General features: G+C 36.8%; 1 non-coding gene across 1 annotated transcript; it reads left to right on the forward strand.

Annotated features, from left to right (window-relative positions):
* The first annotated feature begins 194 nt into the window (after positions 1-194).
* TRNAK-UUU (transfer RNA lysine (anticodon UUU)) lies at positions 195-267 on the forward strand. Its single transcript has one exon. It is a non-coding gene; the product is annotated as a tRNA-Lys (tRNA).
* Positions 268-16,354: the final 16,087 nt, after the last annotated feature.

The raw sequence follows: 16,354 nt of genomic DNA on the forward strand, positions 1-16,354 counted from the left end.
TTTTGGTCGGTTGTTTTGGCCTTTTTATAATCCATTAATAAACACCATACTTATTATCATATAATATAATATTTATATGATGTTAATTTTAGATGACTTAAAGAATAAAGATGTTGGCATTCATCCAGCAGAACATATATGTAAGAAGTGTTATAATTGGTTGAATATAAACAAATTGAAACAATTAACATGTAGCCGTCTTAGCTCAGCTGGTAGAGCGCGTGGCTTTTAACCACGTGGTCGTGGGTTCGATTCCCACAGACGGCGAAATTATATATTTTATCGCTTTAATTATATTTTCCTTCATTTGTTGAAAATCACTTTATAAGTATCATTTTAACCACATGAGTTCGATACCCAAGCGGGCGAGTGTTATTTTTTCATGTTTTAACCACGTGAGTTCGATACTCACAAACGGGTGAGTGTTATTTTTTCATTTAAATTTCGTAGAGTCTACATATTTTCACCCATCTATGTAACTGGAGTAGGTTCTTACAATGGTTTCCACTATGCATTTCTTAATATAATAACTGTAACATTTAAATCAATATTATATTCCCTCTCCTTCCTATACAAAATAAGTATATTTCATATTATCATAACAAAATTGTCTAGAATGTAAAAATGTTATAAAGTTGATTTCGTTTTTTTGTTTTGTTGAGACATTAGTTATTTTAATTTACTAATATGTTAATATTTGACTATATCAATTTTAAATTATTGTTTTTTGTTTTATAATAATTAATCAACTCACACAAGAAAAGTGAGGGTGTGTTTGGATTGGCGGTGAACAGAATTGATTCTAGTAGAATTGAGTTTGGTAGAATTGATTTTAGCAGAATTGAGTTTAGCAGAATTGATTTATGTTTGGATATAATTTTGTAAAAGTGAGTTGAATAATAAATTACAGTGTAAAAATCATCCAGAATCAATTCTGGAGGCAGAAGCTACAAATTCTAGCTTCAAGTAGAATCAATTCTGGAGACAGAATCAATTCTACTTTTGTCAAACCAAACATCTTAAAATTATCCAGAATTGATTCTACACCTCTAGAATTGCTTTTGGCATTTTCAAAAGCCAAACCAAACATGCACTGAGTAAAATGAAAGAGAGAGAAAAAATTTGTCTAGAATGTAAAAATGTTAGAAAGTTGATTTCGTATTCTTTTTATTGAGACATTAGTTATTGTTTTAATTTACTAATACATTAATATTTGACTATATCAATTTTAAATTATTGTTTTTTGTTTCATAATAATTAATCAACTCACACCAATTAAGAAAAGTGAGTAAAATTAAATAAGTATTTAAAATTTACGCACTTTTGTGAGAAGAGAAAGAGAGAATGAAAAATAAGGATTGTTATTATTAAATGTTATATAAAACTGATTATAATTTATACACGCATATATGACTTGTAGACTAAGTAACAAACTCTAACCCTAACTAATTTGGGCTTGAGCTATTTAATTTGGATTATATCACAACATATCCCATATAATTTAAGTTGTCAAAAACAAACTAATGATAATCAATATTAACTATTCCTAATTTTTTTCTCAAATTCAATAATCTGTTGATCTTCATTCCTTTAGTGAAAATGTCAGTCAATTGTGCTTCACTCGAGCAATGCCTCACTTCAAGTTCACACCGGTTTACCTTCTCCCTCAAGAAATGAAATCCAGCCTCAATGTGCATACTCCTTCCATATAGAACTGAATTCTCTGCAAGATTTATGGCTGACTTGTTGTCGATCTACAACACTAGAGGTTTCTTTACTTTGACCTCTATCTCTTCCAAGATAGATCTGATCCAAACTGCTTGACACACATCATAGGATCCTGCTATATATTCAGCCTCACACGATGACAATGCCACCAAAGGTTACTTTCTCGAGCACCATGAGATTAGGGCACCAAATACTTGAAATAAATAACTGGTTGTGCTTCTTCGATCTTCCTTATCTCCACACCAATCAGCATCTGGATTGCAATTAATCACAATTTCTTTGTCTTTAGAACTTCGTGGAAACAAAATTCTATAACTTATCGATCCTTTTAAGTATCTCAGAATTCTTCTTGCAACCTTCATGTGTGACACCCTTGGTTCACTCATGTGTCTGCTCACTAATTCGAATGAGAAACTTATATCAGGTCAACTATTGCACGCATACCTAAGATATCCGACAATTTGTTTGAACAAAGTGACATTGACTTTGTCTTCCTCTCCATGCTTCTGCAGATTTAAATTTGGTTTGACAGGTGAGGATGTAGGATTCAAATCATCCATTCTAAATCTCTTGAGCATTTCTTTGACATACTTTCTTTGATGTAGCACCATACCTTGCTTCGACATTTGAAATTCCATGCCTAGGAAATAAGACAATTTTCCTGGATCTGACATTTCAAATTCCCTCATCATCAGTTCTTTAAACTTTGACAAGTTCTCCATAGTATTTCCAGTTACCAGAAAGTCATCGACATATAAGCAGTTGATGGTTATATCATGTGCCATAACTTGAACATAGAGATCATTCTCAAACTTGCATTTGACAAATCCCAATTCGACTAAGAATGAGTCAGTCTTCTTGTTTGATGTCCTAGGTGTCTACTTGAGACCATAGAGCGCTTTGTGCAACTTGTACACTTTCCTTGCTTCCTTTTGTATCACAAACCCAGGAGGTTGTGTGCCATAGACCTCTTCATCTAAATGACCATTCAAAAATGTTTATTTCACATCTAAGTGAAATATTAACCAACCTTGTTTACATGCCAAGGCTACCACCTATCTGACAGTCTTCGATCTTGTGACTGGTGCATATACTTCAAAGTAGTCAAGTCCCGCTCTCTAAAGAAGTCCTCAAGCTACTAATTGAAGGTAAAGGAAATACAAGAAAAGGGGGAATTCGAATTGAGTTTCAAGATTTAAAACTATTTATAAACCAAGACAAACAAAATAAGAACAATGAATAAAAATAAAGGACACAGTATTTTTATCCTGCTTGACTATTAACGAAGCTACTCCGGTCCACCCGCCAAGGTGATTTTGCCTTCTCAACAAGGACTTAATCCACTATAGTCAAATTGATTATAAACCATAAAGACTACCGTCAATGTCTTCTCGAGAAATTCTGACTATACCCTAGTCTCTCAAGGAACAAGATCAACTTATAAGTTGAAATACAAAGAGTGTGTTTACAAGATGCTTCTTAAAAAGCAGATTACACAAATGAAATGTTAAAAATAACACAGTAATATTTGAGCAAGTTTATGAACAAAAGTTCCTTGCTATTTTAGATTTCAAAAGAACGGAGTTTCAACGTATTCAAAAATTCTTTCACAAATGTTCTTAGCGTTAGTTATTTTGAAATCTTCTAAGTCTTCATTTTATAGGCATCAAAAGATTCGTTGTAGGGTGAATATGGAATTACACATTTCTTAGTTGTATTCTTCATAACGATCAGTAGAAAGTGGTAGACAACATTGTATCATAGTACAGTCATTGCACCACAAAATATACATAGTGGAAGGTGTAACACTCCATATTTTTCATAATTTAATTTAAATTAATTTAATTGAATTATGGGGAATTATTTGGAATTATTGAGAAATTAAGTAAATGGGCTTAAGCTGTGATTAGTAAAGAGGGGGTGTGTTGGTAGGCCCTATTACTAATTAAAACAGTTTTATTTTATTTTTTTTCACAAAATAGAGAATTATGAGAAAAGAGGAATAGAATCAACCTTCAGATAAGGGGGGACTCTTCCATTTATCTTTTATTATGGGGTTATAGATAGTAGGATAGATCGAGCATGTTGTTTGTATCAATTGGGTTTCGTTTAGGTTTTCGGATGTTAGGTTGGGGTTGGGATAATTTGATGAATGTTACACGAATTGGTGAATTCTAGATGTTAGATACTGATATGATGTTAATAGATGCTTATTGTGTGCTAGATATGTGTTATAATATGTGTTGTTCTACTGTACGTGAAATCTGGAAGAAATGGAATCGGTTTGGTAATGATTCGGTGAAATAAGGATAAAATCGTAGGCTGTTTTCTGCGATTCGGATTCCTGGAAATCGCCAGTTCGCGCCGCGCCCAGGGGTTGGCGCCGCGAACTGCTTGGCAGAAGGCGCAGGGAAAAATTGATGTACTCAGTACGCGCCGCGAACCTTGTTTGCGCCGCGAGGGCGTAGTTCTTTTCTCGTTTTGCGCCGCGAAGGCGTGTTTTCTATTCGTTACGCGCCGCAGACTGTGTGTGGCGCCGCGTGCTGTAACGATAATTGTTTTCCTGGGAAAGAGTTAAAAGATGTGTAATTTAAACCGTAAACCGGATTTTGGTGCCGTTTCGAGCATAGTGAAGCTAGTCAAATAATTTATATAATAAAATGGTGTTTTGAGTCATGACTCGAAATTATTTCAAAACACTCAATTTTATTAGGTCGTGGTGGTTTACGCGTACAGGTACATTAAGGAATGTTTTACCTGTTATGAAGTTGTGGTTGAAATTGGTGTTTGTTGGACATATATTGTTGATGTAAAATATGTATTTTATTTGGTTTGAGAATAGCATAACTGTGTGTGGCTATTGATTACTGTATTGGTTGATGATTATGACATTTGGATGGTTTATGTGGATGATGAGCATGTTATGGTTGATACATGCATTTCATAATCATTGTATGGCTGATCCTTGACGATGGTGGATCACTGGTAGCTAATTCCCATTGTGTGGAATTAGTGAGTGGGTGTCACCGTATCCTTGACGATGGTGGATTGGTGAGATGGGTTATCCCAGATTTTGGTACCACATGCATATAGTTGCATTGCGTTAGGCTACTTGTGTTATTATAACATGAATGGAAGATCGTCCAATGTTATAATACGTGTTATTGTGTATTGGTTGTGATTAATTGGGTTGTTGTGAATCTGATCGTAACCGTAATTGGGTGAATAATATGTGATTGACATTTTATTATCTATATCTTATAACATTGGTTAAATGTGAATGAGACTCACCCTTACTGTTGTTATTTTTCAGATTGAGGAGTAGCTTTCGTACTTGGTGAGGATTAGCTCCTCAAGTAATTCGTTAGAGTCAGTTGGGTCCGTGTCATGCTCTGGTCGTGTAACACTGGGGACACTATTTTGAGTTACTTGTTAAAATCTTTTTAGTGAGTATTTTAATTATGGTGGTGTTTTAAGTCTATGACTTTGGATGTTGCATTATTCAGATGTTAAAGATATTTCCGCTGTGTTAACATGATGATCTGGATAATTTTGGTTTAACGTTCTCTTTTATGGCATGACATGAGTATTGTTTTAATTATATGGAAGTTGTAATACCGTTTTCAAGTTTTACTCTGATTATTGTTTAATATTTATGCGGGGTATTAGAAGGGTGTTACAATAGTGGTATCAGAGTATAGTTGGTCGTTTGAGTCAGAGTCTTAGTGTCGGTTAATCCCTCGTATGCGATTAGTGTAAGGTTGACACTATCGATACTTCTTGTTCTAATAAATATTGTTTTATATTTAGCAGAACAATGGCCGGAAGAGGAGGAAGAAACGACGACGCGATTGCTGAGGCTCTGGGTATGATTGCTGGTGTGCTGGGAGGGAATGCCAATGGGGCTAGAATTGGTGCGGACAGGCAGCTGAACAGTTTTCAGAGGAATAACCCTCCGTTGTTCAAAGGCACTCACGATCTTGAAGGCGCTCAGAAGTGGCTAAAGGAAATTGAAAGAATCTTCCGAGTGATTGATTGTGATGAAAATCTGAAGGTGAGATATGGTACTCACATGCTGTCTGAAGAAGCTGATGATTGGTGGATGGCTAGTAGGGATGAACTAGAAACTACTGGCGTTGGAATTACTTGGGTTGTGTTCAAGAGAGAATTCTTGCGGAGGTACTTTCCTGAGGATGTTAGAGGCAGGAAAGAGGTTGAATTTTTGGAGATGACACAAGGTAACATGACTGTGCCGGAGTATGCGTCCAAGTTTGTTGAACTAGCGAAGTATTATGTCCACTACAACAATGATGAGGCTAGCGAGTTCTCGAAGTGTGTTAAGTTTGAGAATGGTCTCCGTGACGAGATTAAACAGGGTATCAGATATCAGAGGATTCGCAGGTTTGTTGATTTGGTTGACTTCAGCCAAATCTTTGAAGAGGACAATATTAAGCTGAAGTCGTCACACTCTCGCGAGTTGATCGACAGGAAGGGGAAGAAGTATATGGATCATGGTAAGCCGTATGGTAAAGGTAACCAGAAAGCTGGAGGTTGGAAGAAGCCTAGTGGGGGAGACTCAAGTGCCCCTATTAAGTGCTTTAAGTGTGGGGAACCTGGACATCGCATTCACGAGTGCAAAAGTGAAGAAAAGAAGTGCTATAAGTGTGGAAAGGCATGTCACATTGCTATTGAGTGCAAGGGGAACATTGTAACTTGTTTCAATTGCGGGGAAGAGGGTCATATTAGTCCTAAGTGTCCTAAGCCGAGGAAGAATCAAGCTGGTGGTAAGGTGTTCGCCTTATCTGGTTCCGAGACTACTCCAGAGGATCGGTTGATTAAAGGTACGTGTTTTATCCATGGCACTCCTTTAATTGCAATTATAGATACTGGAGCAACTCATTCGTTTATTTCGTTGGATTGTGCTAAATGACTGAACTTGGAAATATCTGATATTAATGGAAGTACGATCATTGACACTCCTGCGTCGGGTTCAGTGACTACTTTGTTTGCTTGTTTGAACTGTCCAATTGATATCTTTGGTAGAGAATTCAGAATGGATTTAGTGTGCCTTCCGTTGGAACAACTCGATGTTATTATGGGTATAAACTGGTTGCAATTCAATCGGGTTCATATCAATTGTTTCTCGAAGACGGTTATTTTTCCTGAAGATGTGACTGTGGAAGGTTTGGCGATGACTGCTAGGCAGATAGATGAAGCAGTTAAGGATGGGGCTGCCGTGTTTATGTTGATTGCATCTATGGCAATGAAGGAGAAAGTGGGGAGTGGTGAATTACCGGTAGTATGCGACTTTCCCGAAGTCTTTCTAGAAGATGTTAGAGAGTTGCCACCTGAGAAAGAAGTGGAATTTGCTATTGAGTTAATTCCGGGAACTAGTCCTGTGTCGATGGCACCTTATCGTATGTCGGCTTCGGAATTGGCTGAATTGAAGAGTCAATTGGAAGAGTTACTTGAGAAGGAATTTGTTCGTCCTAGTGTTTCACCGTGGGGTGCACCGGTATTACTAGTAAAGAAGAAAGAAGGCTCTATGAGATTGTGTGTGGATTATAGACAGCTGAATAAAGTTACTATCAAGAATCGGTATCCGTTGTCGAGGATTGATGATCTAATGGATCAATTGGTTGGGGCGTGCGTGTTCAGTAAAATTGATCCAAGGTCGGGATATCATCAGATTTGGGTGAAGACAAACGATATTCAGAAGACTGCATTTAGAACAAGGTATGGTCATTACGAATATACTGTGATGCCATTTGGAGTTACTAATGCACCTGGTGTTTTTATGGAATATATGAATAGGATCTTTCATCCCTATCTCGACCAATTCGTAGTGGTGTTTATAGATGATATTTTAATATATTCAAAGAATGAAGAAGAACATGCAAATCATCTTAGAGTGGTATTAGAATTGCTGAAAGAGAAGAAGCTATATGCTAAACTGTCAAAGTGTGATTTCTGGTTAAGCGAAGTAAGCTTTCTTGGGCATGTAATTTCTAAAGATGGTATCGCTGTAGATCCAACAAAGGTAGAAGCTGTGTCTCAATGGGAAGCTCGGAAGTCAGTTTCTGAAATTCGTAGTTTCCTTGGTCTTGCGGGTTACTATAGGAAGTTCATTGAAGGTTTTTCAAAGTTAGCGTTGCCGTTAACTAAGTTGACTAGGAAGGGTCAAGCGTTCATCTGGGATTCGAAATGTGAAGAAGGATTCCAAGAGCTGAAGAGGAGGTTGACTAGTGCGCCGATCTTGATTTTGCCGAATCCGGCGGAATCTTTTGTTGTTTATTGTGATGCTTCATTGATGGGATTAGGAGGTGTACTAATGCAGAAACAACAGGTAGTCGCTTATGCATCGAGACAACTCAAAGTGCATGAGAAGAATTACCCGACTCACGACTTAGAATTGGCAGCAGTTGCATTTGTGTTGAAACTGTGGAGGCATTATCTGTATGGTTCAAGGTTTGAAGTATTTAGTGATCACAAGAGTCTGAAGTATCTCTTTGATCAAAAAGAGCTAAATATGAGACAAAGGAGATGGTTAGAATTTCTCAAGGATTATGATTTTGGACTGAATTACCATTCGGGTAAAGCAAACGTTGTTGCTGATGCTTTGAGTAGGAAGTACTTGCATATGTCTATGTTGATGGTGAAGGAATTGGACTTAATTGAACAATTCAGAGATTTGAGTCTAGTATGAGAAGACACTCCTAACATGGTTAAATTGGGTATGCTAAAGCTTAATAGTGGTATTCTGGAGGAAATTGAGAGGGTCAGAAGACTGATGTAGAGTTGGTTGATAAGTTGACTCTGATTAACCAAGGTAAAGGAGGTGAATTCAGAATCGACGAGAATGATATAATGAGGTTTGGCAACCGTGTTTGTGTTCCTGATGTTGCCGAATTGAGAAGAAGTATTCTTGAGGAAGGACATCATAGTAGATTGAGTATTCATCCTGGTGCTACCAAGATGTATCATGACTTGAAGAAGCTGTTTTGGTGGCCTGGAATGAAAAAGGAAATAGCTGAGTTCGTTTATGCTTGTTTGATTTTCCAGAAGTCGAAGATTGAGCACCAGAAGCCATACGGAGCTATGCAACTGTTATTTATTCCTGAATGGAAGTGGGATAGTATATCTATGGATTTTGTTTCTGGGTTTCCAAGGACGGTGAAGAACTGTAAAGCTATTTGGGTTATTGTAGACAGGTTGACGAAGTCTGCTCACTTTATACCAATGAGAATGGATTATCCCATGGAGAGGTTAGCTCAATTGTATATTGAGAAGATAGTAAGTCTGCATGGTATTCCTTCGAGTATCGTGTCAGATAGAGACCCAAGGTTTACATCTCGATTCTGGGAAGGTTTGCAGAAGGCTTTGGGTACTAAATTGAGGTTGAGCTCTGCTTATCATCCGCAGACTGATTGTCAAACTGAAAGGACAATTCAGTCATTGGAAGATCTATTGCGTGCCTGTGTATTGGAAAAAGGTGGTGCATGGGATAATTATTTGACGTTGATCGAATTTACCTACAACAATAGTTTTCATTTGAGCATTGATATGGCTCCATTTGAAGATTTGTATGGTAGGAGATGTAGAACACCTTTGTGTTGGTATGAATCTGGTGAGAGTACGGTGATTGGACCAGAAATTGTACAAGAGACCATAGAGAAGATTAAATTGATTCAGGAGAAGATGAGGGCTTCTCAGAGTCGCCAGAAAAGCTACCATGATAAAAGACGAAGGACACTTGAATTTCAAGAAGGAGATCATGTGTTCTTGAGGGTGACTCCTACGACTGGCGTTGGTAGAGCACTGAAATCAAGGAAGTTGACTCCACGTTTCATTGGTCCGTATCAGATTACAGAGAGGGTTGGAGAGGTGGCTTATCGTATTGTGTTGCCGCCAACGCTTGCAATTTTGCATGATGTATTCCACGTATCACAGTTGAGGAAATACATTGCAGATCCATCTCATGTGATCCAAGTAGATGATGTGCAGATAAAGGATAATCTGACATTGAAGCTTTGCTTATGAGAATTGAAGATCGAAAGCTGAAACAATTGTGTGGCAAAGAGATAGCACTGGTCAGAGTAGCTTAGGGAGGTCCAGCAGGCGGGAATGTGACTTGGGAACTGGAAAGTCAGATGAAGGATTCCTATCCAGAGTTATTTGCCTAAGGTATGTTTTCGAGGACGAAAACTCTTTTAGTGGGGGAGAGTTGTAACACTCCGTATTTTTCATAATTTAATTTAAATTAATTTAATTGAATTATGGGGAATTATTGAGAAATTAAGTAAATGGGCTTAAGCTGTGATTAGTAAAGAGGGGGTGTGTTGGTAGGCCCTATTACTAATTAAAACAGTTTTATTTTATTTTTTTTCACAAAATAGCAAATTATGAGAAAAGAGGAATATAACCAAGGAGAAGAGAAAAGTTTGATCGTGAAAGAGAAGAGAAGCAGAGAAGTGCGAAAAGGGGAAGAGCGAAGAATCAACCTTCAGGTAAGGGGGGACTCTTCCATTTATCTCCTATTATGGGGTTATAGATAGTAGGATAGATCGAGCATGTTGTTTGTATCAATTGGGTTACGTTTAGGTTTTAGGATGTTAGGTTGGGGTTGGGATAATTTGATGAATGTTACACGAATTGGTGAATTCTAGATGTTAGATACTGATATGATGTTAATAAATGCTTATTGTGTGCTAGATATGTGTTATAATATGTGTTGTTCTACTGTACGTGAAATCTGGTAGAAATGGAATCAGTTTGGTAATGATTCGGTGAAATAAGGACAAAATCGTAGGCTGTTTTCTGCGATTCGGATTCCTGGAAATCGCCAGTTCGCGCCGCGTCCAGGGGTTGGCGCCGCGAACTGCTTGGCAGAAGGCGCAGGGAAAAATTGATGTACTCAGTACGCGCCGCGAACCTTGTTTGCGCCGTGAGGGCGTAGTTCTTTTCCCGTTTCGCACCGCGAACCTTTGTTTGCGTCGCGAAGGCGTGTTTTGTATTCGTTACGTTACGCGCCGCGGACTGTGTGTGGCGCCGCGTGCTGTAACATAGTTGTTTTCCCGGGAAAGAGTTAAAAGATGTGTAATTTTTAAACCGTAAACCGGATTTTGGTGCTGTTTCGAGCATAGTGAAGCTAGTCAAATAATTTATATAAGGAATGTTTTATTAGGTCGCGGTGGTTTACGCGTACAGGTACATTAAGGAATGTTTTACCTGTTATGAAGTTGTGGTTGTAATTGGTGTTTGTTATACATATATTGTTGATGTAAAATATGTATTTTATTTGGTTTGAGAATAGCATAAATGTGTGTGGCTATTGATTACTGTATTGGTTGATGATTATGACATTTGGATGGTTTATGTGGATGATGAGCATGTTATGGTTGATACATGCATTTCATAATCATTGTGTGGCTGATCCTTGACGATGGTGGATCAGTGGTAGCTAATTCCCATTGTGTGGAATTAGTGAGTGGGTGTCGCCGTATCCTTGACGATGGTGGATTGGTGAGATGGGTTATCCCAGATTTTGGTACCACATGCATATAGTTGCATTGCATTAGGCTACTTGTGTTATTATAACATGAATGGAAGATCGTCCAATGTTATAATACGTGTGATTGTGTATTGGTTGTGATTAATTGGGTTGTTGTGAATCTGATCGTAACTGTAATTGGGTGAATAATATGTGATTGACATTTGTAATACGGTGAACTGACTTTATTATCGAAATGTTGCGGATAGCATGAGTCGCCACCGACTTTTATTTTATCCAATTAGGAAAGGCTAAAAGAACAGGAAAGACCTTTTGAAAGATTTTGAGTTCGGGGGGTAAGTTATACAAAGGAAAGGTGTAAGGAACCCTTTGTATCCATGGTTATCCATGGGCTCTTAATTGCTTATCTCACTTTTGAATCGTTTGAAATGTTTGGATTCGTTTGAAAAGATTTTCGAAGAAGAACTTTAGCTTGTAAATAAGCGTAGTCTTTTGGAAAGTATTTGAAAATTAGTGAAAAAAGAGTTTGAATTTTAGAGCAAGCAATTAGTAGCAACTACCCTAAGTTTGAAAGAACGTTCTTTTAGCTTTTCAGGCGAAAGGATCTATCCATACCATGAGAAGGCAGGAAGTCTTTCAATTGGATGTTTGAAGAGTCATCGAGAAATTATCATTCGCCAGAAGACTGTCCCTTGCCATAAAGAAGGCAGGTAGTCTAAGGGAAGGACATAATAGTCATTTAATATCTTTAGGCATCATGCGAGGATACCTTAGCAATTTGGGACAATCATTTTATAAGGCAACATCGAGGGAGTTTCAATAACTTTGAAGGCGACAGGCAACATTGCTTTAGGTATCCTCGGAATCGAGGGACTTGACTATTTTTAGGCAACAAAGTTAAGGCAACAAGGCGGCAATTAATAGGCAACAGGCAACAAGAGGGATTACCCTAAAGGTGTGTGGGTGCAACAATCACGTGAATTCAGTTCGATTATTTATCTTGTAATTAGTTATCCTAATTCTGTTAAAGGTTTGCACTCCCTAAGATTACTAACCACGCAGTAAAAAAATAAAGGCAGAAAAACATAATGTCCTTTTACAATAAACACCTGCGGGGAAGGGGAATTAAAACAGAAAATAAGAAACATAATTAATTAATTTAATTATCTTGATCTCCGCCCTTGGTCTTCCTCGAACCTTGATTGACTCTAATCATCTGAGAATTAAACAGAAAATGATAGTGGAGTGAGTGTAGGAGGAATTCATTAACAGATGATACTAATCATAATTTAAGCCATAAGGCAAAAATTAAAATAAAAGGTAAGAATAATTTAAATAATAAAAAGGAGGGATCAGAACTTGGCTTTTTATGGGCATGGCGCGTAGTCAGAAGATACTGGGGTAACCCTGAAAATTTGCACAAAAGAAAAGAATTTTTAGTGCATGAATGACCTACAAATAGGTTTATTCAAGAAAACTTATTGTGACCTAAAGGGTTTGTAAGGCTAAAAACGCGTTAATGAATAACACCTACCAACAGCACTGATTAGTGATCATGATAAAAATAGGGTTCAAGGCATGAAATAAATTAGCCTAAAATTAAATTATTATCTAAGAATTAATTAATTAAACCTAAAATTATTAACCTAGAAAAAAACTAAATCAAAATTATATTATTATTAATCCTAATTATTTAACAAATAAAACCCTATTTTAAATCACTAATTTAAAAACCTAAATTAAATAATAATAAAAATCTAAGTTAAATCATTAACTTAAATTGAATTATTAATTCTTTATTAATTAATAGTTAAAAAAAAGGATTAAACAAACAAACCAAAAGAAATAAAACAAAACACAAACAGCAAAGAGGGATAAAACCTGGGGCGCTGGATTCAGCGAGGTGCGTTGATGATGGTGCACCATGGGTAGCTTGCTTATCTGCGTTGGATCAACCTGGGTGGAGATCCTATGGTAGATGCGTGAGGGAGCATCATGCGTGCTTTTGTGTGAGGAACGCTGGATTGTCTTCAACGATTCATCAAAAATTAAATGTCATCGTCTGGGTTCGAACCCAAAACTTGAACATCCCACCAAAGCGCTTTTACCAATGGAGCCACTTTGATCTATTGAAATTGTTATCATTGATAAGATATAAATAAAACAAATATTACTAAAAGGAAACAAAGTCAAGATGAGTCAGAGTGGGACCCCCCTATATCACTCTGCGTCCAATCAAAAGATGAGAGAGGAAAGAGATTTTTTGACTGGCCATTAAGGGACGTCCACGCGTGGAGAGAGGAAAGTAATTTTGTTGATCTTCCAATACCAACACGCCACCGCATGGTCTGACTTTCAAAGGAACTATTCATCATCTTCACCAAAACCATGGCTGCGAATTTGCTTCCAAGCTGCTACAGTTTTGCTACCATTTTTCAAAGCTATTTCCTGCGAAATCAAACTCGATAAACTCACGTTAAATAACAATAAAAAAGGGCCCAGGTTCACTAATTGAGACGTTACGAACACGATGGTGGTGTCCGTTTAGCCTGAATCCTCTTGCATCATGGAAAACGAAAAGACATGAGCTTGATGCCCTAACCATGGTGAATCACTTTTCAGCCATGGAAAACTCGTTGCGATTGGTCAAAGCTGTTCTAAGGGATCACATGAATATGTTAGTAGCATTATCTTGAATTAAAACAATCGGTAACATGAGATTTGATAAACAGCAAAAGTATGATAATAGTAAGCTCATGTATGCATGGTTCGTGATGTTACAGTCATGGAATTGGTTCCTTGATTACCCAAACTTACCTCAGAAGTATAATGGAAGGCTTGAAATCGTTTGATAGAGGCCCTAGAATAAAACTTGATAATGCAAGTTTATGTGGAAATTTTTGGAGAACAAAACCCTAATGCAATGGTTATTTTTTTTCGTCCAATCTCCCCCCTTGTTTGTTTTGGCTTTATATATATATATATATATATATATATATATATATATATATATAGAGAGAGAGAGAGAGAGAGAGAGAGAGAGAGAGAGAGAGAGAGAGAGAGAGAGAGAGAGAGAGAGAGAGAGAGGAGATTAGGTCAAATCTTTGGAGAAAAAATCCAATTTTTTCTATGATATGGAAATATGCAAAAAATTTGATTAAAAATCAAATTTCAATATTTCTATTTTTGATCAATCTTCTCCAATCACTTTGGCCATGATTTAAACTGAATATTGGATTCCCAAAAATAAACCAAAATAAAATCTTTTGTATTTTTATCATTTTATATAATTAATTTATGATTTAAAATGATTAAAACTATAAAATAATTATTAAAACAATAAAAAATAAAAAGGCTCTTGTTTTGGGGCGTGCATGGGCCTAAGATAAAGATTGGATGGAAATAATATAGGCCCATTTGGAAATTTTTGGAGTTTTGAACATTTTCTCTTCATACATGCCCTTGAAAATAGGTGAACTTACGCACCTTGCCATCTCTTCATACTTTAACATTTTTCCATGCTCTTGGACTTTTTGGAAAGCTTGAAGAGTCCTCTAATCAACCCTTTTTGTTTCATCTCAATTGAGTCTACCATGTTCATGTTATGGTCTTTGAGAAAAAATGACTTTTTTACGATCCTTTAGAAGGACCTGTAATGTTTTGGCTCATATCTCTCAAATGAAGCATTTCTGGCCTTGGCATGTGAGAGACAAATTTGTAGAGAATTCAATTTCCTTCAAATTGAGATTTGGATGGGAAATTTCTGATGTTCCATGTGGGAGTTATGACCGGTCAAAGTTCAGTTGACTTTTCCTAAAAAACCCTAATTTAGAAACTCAGGTTCTTGATGATTCTGGAACTTTTCTTGATGAATAATGATCAATCCTTGATCAAATGATGAATGATACTCCATAATGAGGATGTTGACCAAAAATCAGAAGTTTTGACTGTAGTTTGTCCATTGTTTGACTTTTAGGTCAACCAGTCGATTATTGATCGTTTGAGCAGTTGACTGAGCATACTGAGGAGTCAGAGCTTGAAACTTGTCATGAGGATATTATAAGACATGTGAGAGACCCTGAGGTCCACTTGAGGTGTCAGAACCTAATTTTTCTTTGAGAAGAGCAAAACCCTAGTTGGAGGGTCATTGTTTAGGAGAGAGACTGTATGCTTCCTCCTTGTGTATCTTTGAGTATTTGAAGGTCAGATGGACTGAAATATGAGAAAATATGATGGGCAAATTTTGGGGTATGACAACATTTTATCATCTATATCTTATAACATTGGTTAAATGTGAATGAGACTCACCCTTACTGTTGTTATTTTTCAGATTGAGGAGTAGCTTTCATACTTGGTGAGGATTAGCTCGTCAAGTAATTCGTTAGAGTCAGTTGGGTCCGTGTCATGCTCTGGTCGTGTAACACTGGGGACGCTATTTTGAGTTACTTGTTAAACTCTTTTTATTGAGTATTTTAATTATGGTGTTGTTTTAAGTCTATGACTTTGGATGTTGCATTATTCAGATGTTAAAGATATTTCCGCTGTGTTTACGTGATGATCTGGATAATTTTGGTTTAACGTTCTCTTTCATGGCATGACATGAGTATTGTTTTAATTATATGGAAGTTGTAATACCATTTTCATGTTTTAATCTGATTATTGTTTAATATTTATGCGGGGTATTAGAAGGGTGTTACAGAAGGAATATCAAATATGTACCATGTAATGTTTGTCTCACACGCAAAACCTTTGATCTTATTTTCTAATTTTCAGAGGCTTCAGAATATAAGTTGGTGAAACATGTTTAGAAGGATCAAATGCTGGATCAAGTCTTCAAAACCTTGTCTTCAGAATCTTAAGAACTTGTTATCCATAACCTTGTCTTCAGAGTCTTTAAAACTTGTTCTTCAGAGCTTGTGCCAAAAGTAAGAGCTTGAAATTCTCCAGAAGATCTCTTATTAGAGTCGCATTCAGAAGTTATTTAAAGAGCGTTATATCAGAAGCATAGACAAAAGAATTTTAGTTGACTTATCTTTGTAAAGCACATGATGTAACTCTTCATGGCCAGAGTGTGTTGATTCCAGAAACTGATGACGTCACACGCCATACTATCAG

This window comes from Vicia villosa, linkage group LG2, assembly GCF_029867415.1.
Source record: "Vicia villosa cultivar HV-30 ecotype Madison, WI linkage group LG2, Vvil1.0, whole genome shotgun sequence".
Classification (NCBI taxonomy): Eukaryota; Viridiplantae; Streptophyta; class Magnoliopsida; order Fabales; family Fabaceae; genus Vicia; species Vicia villosa.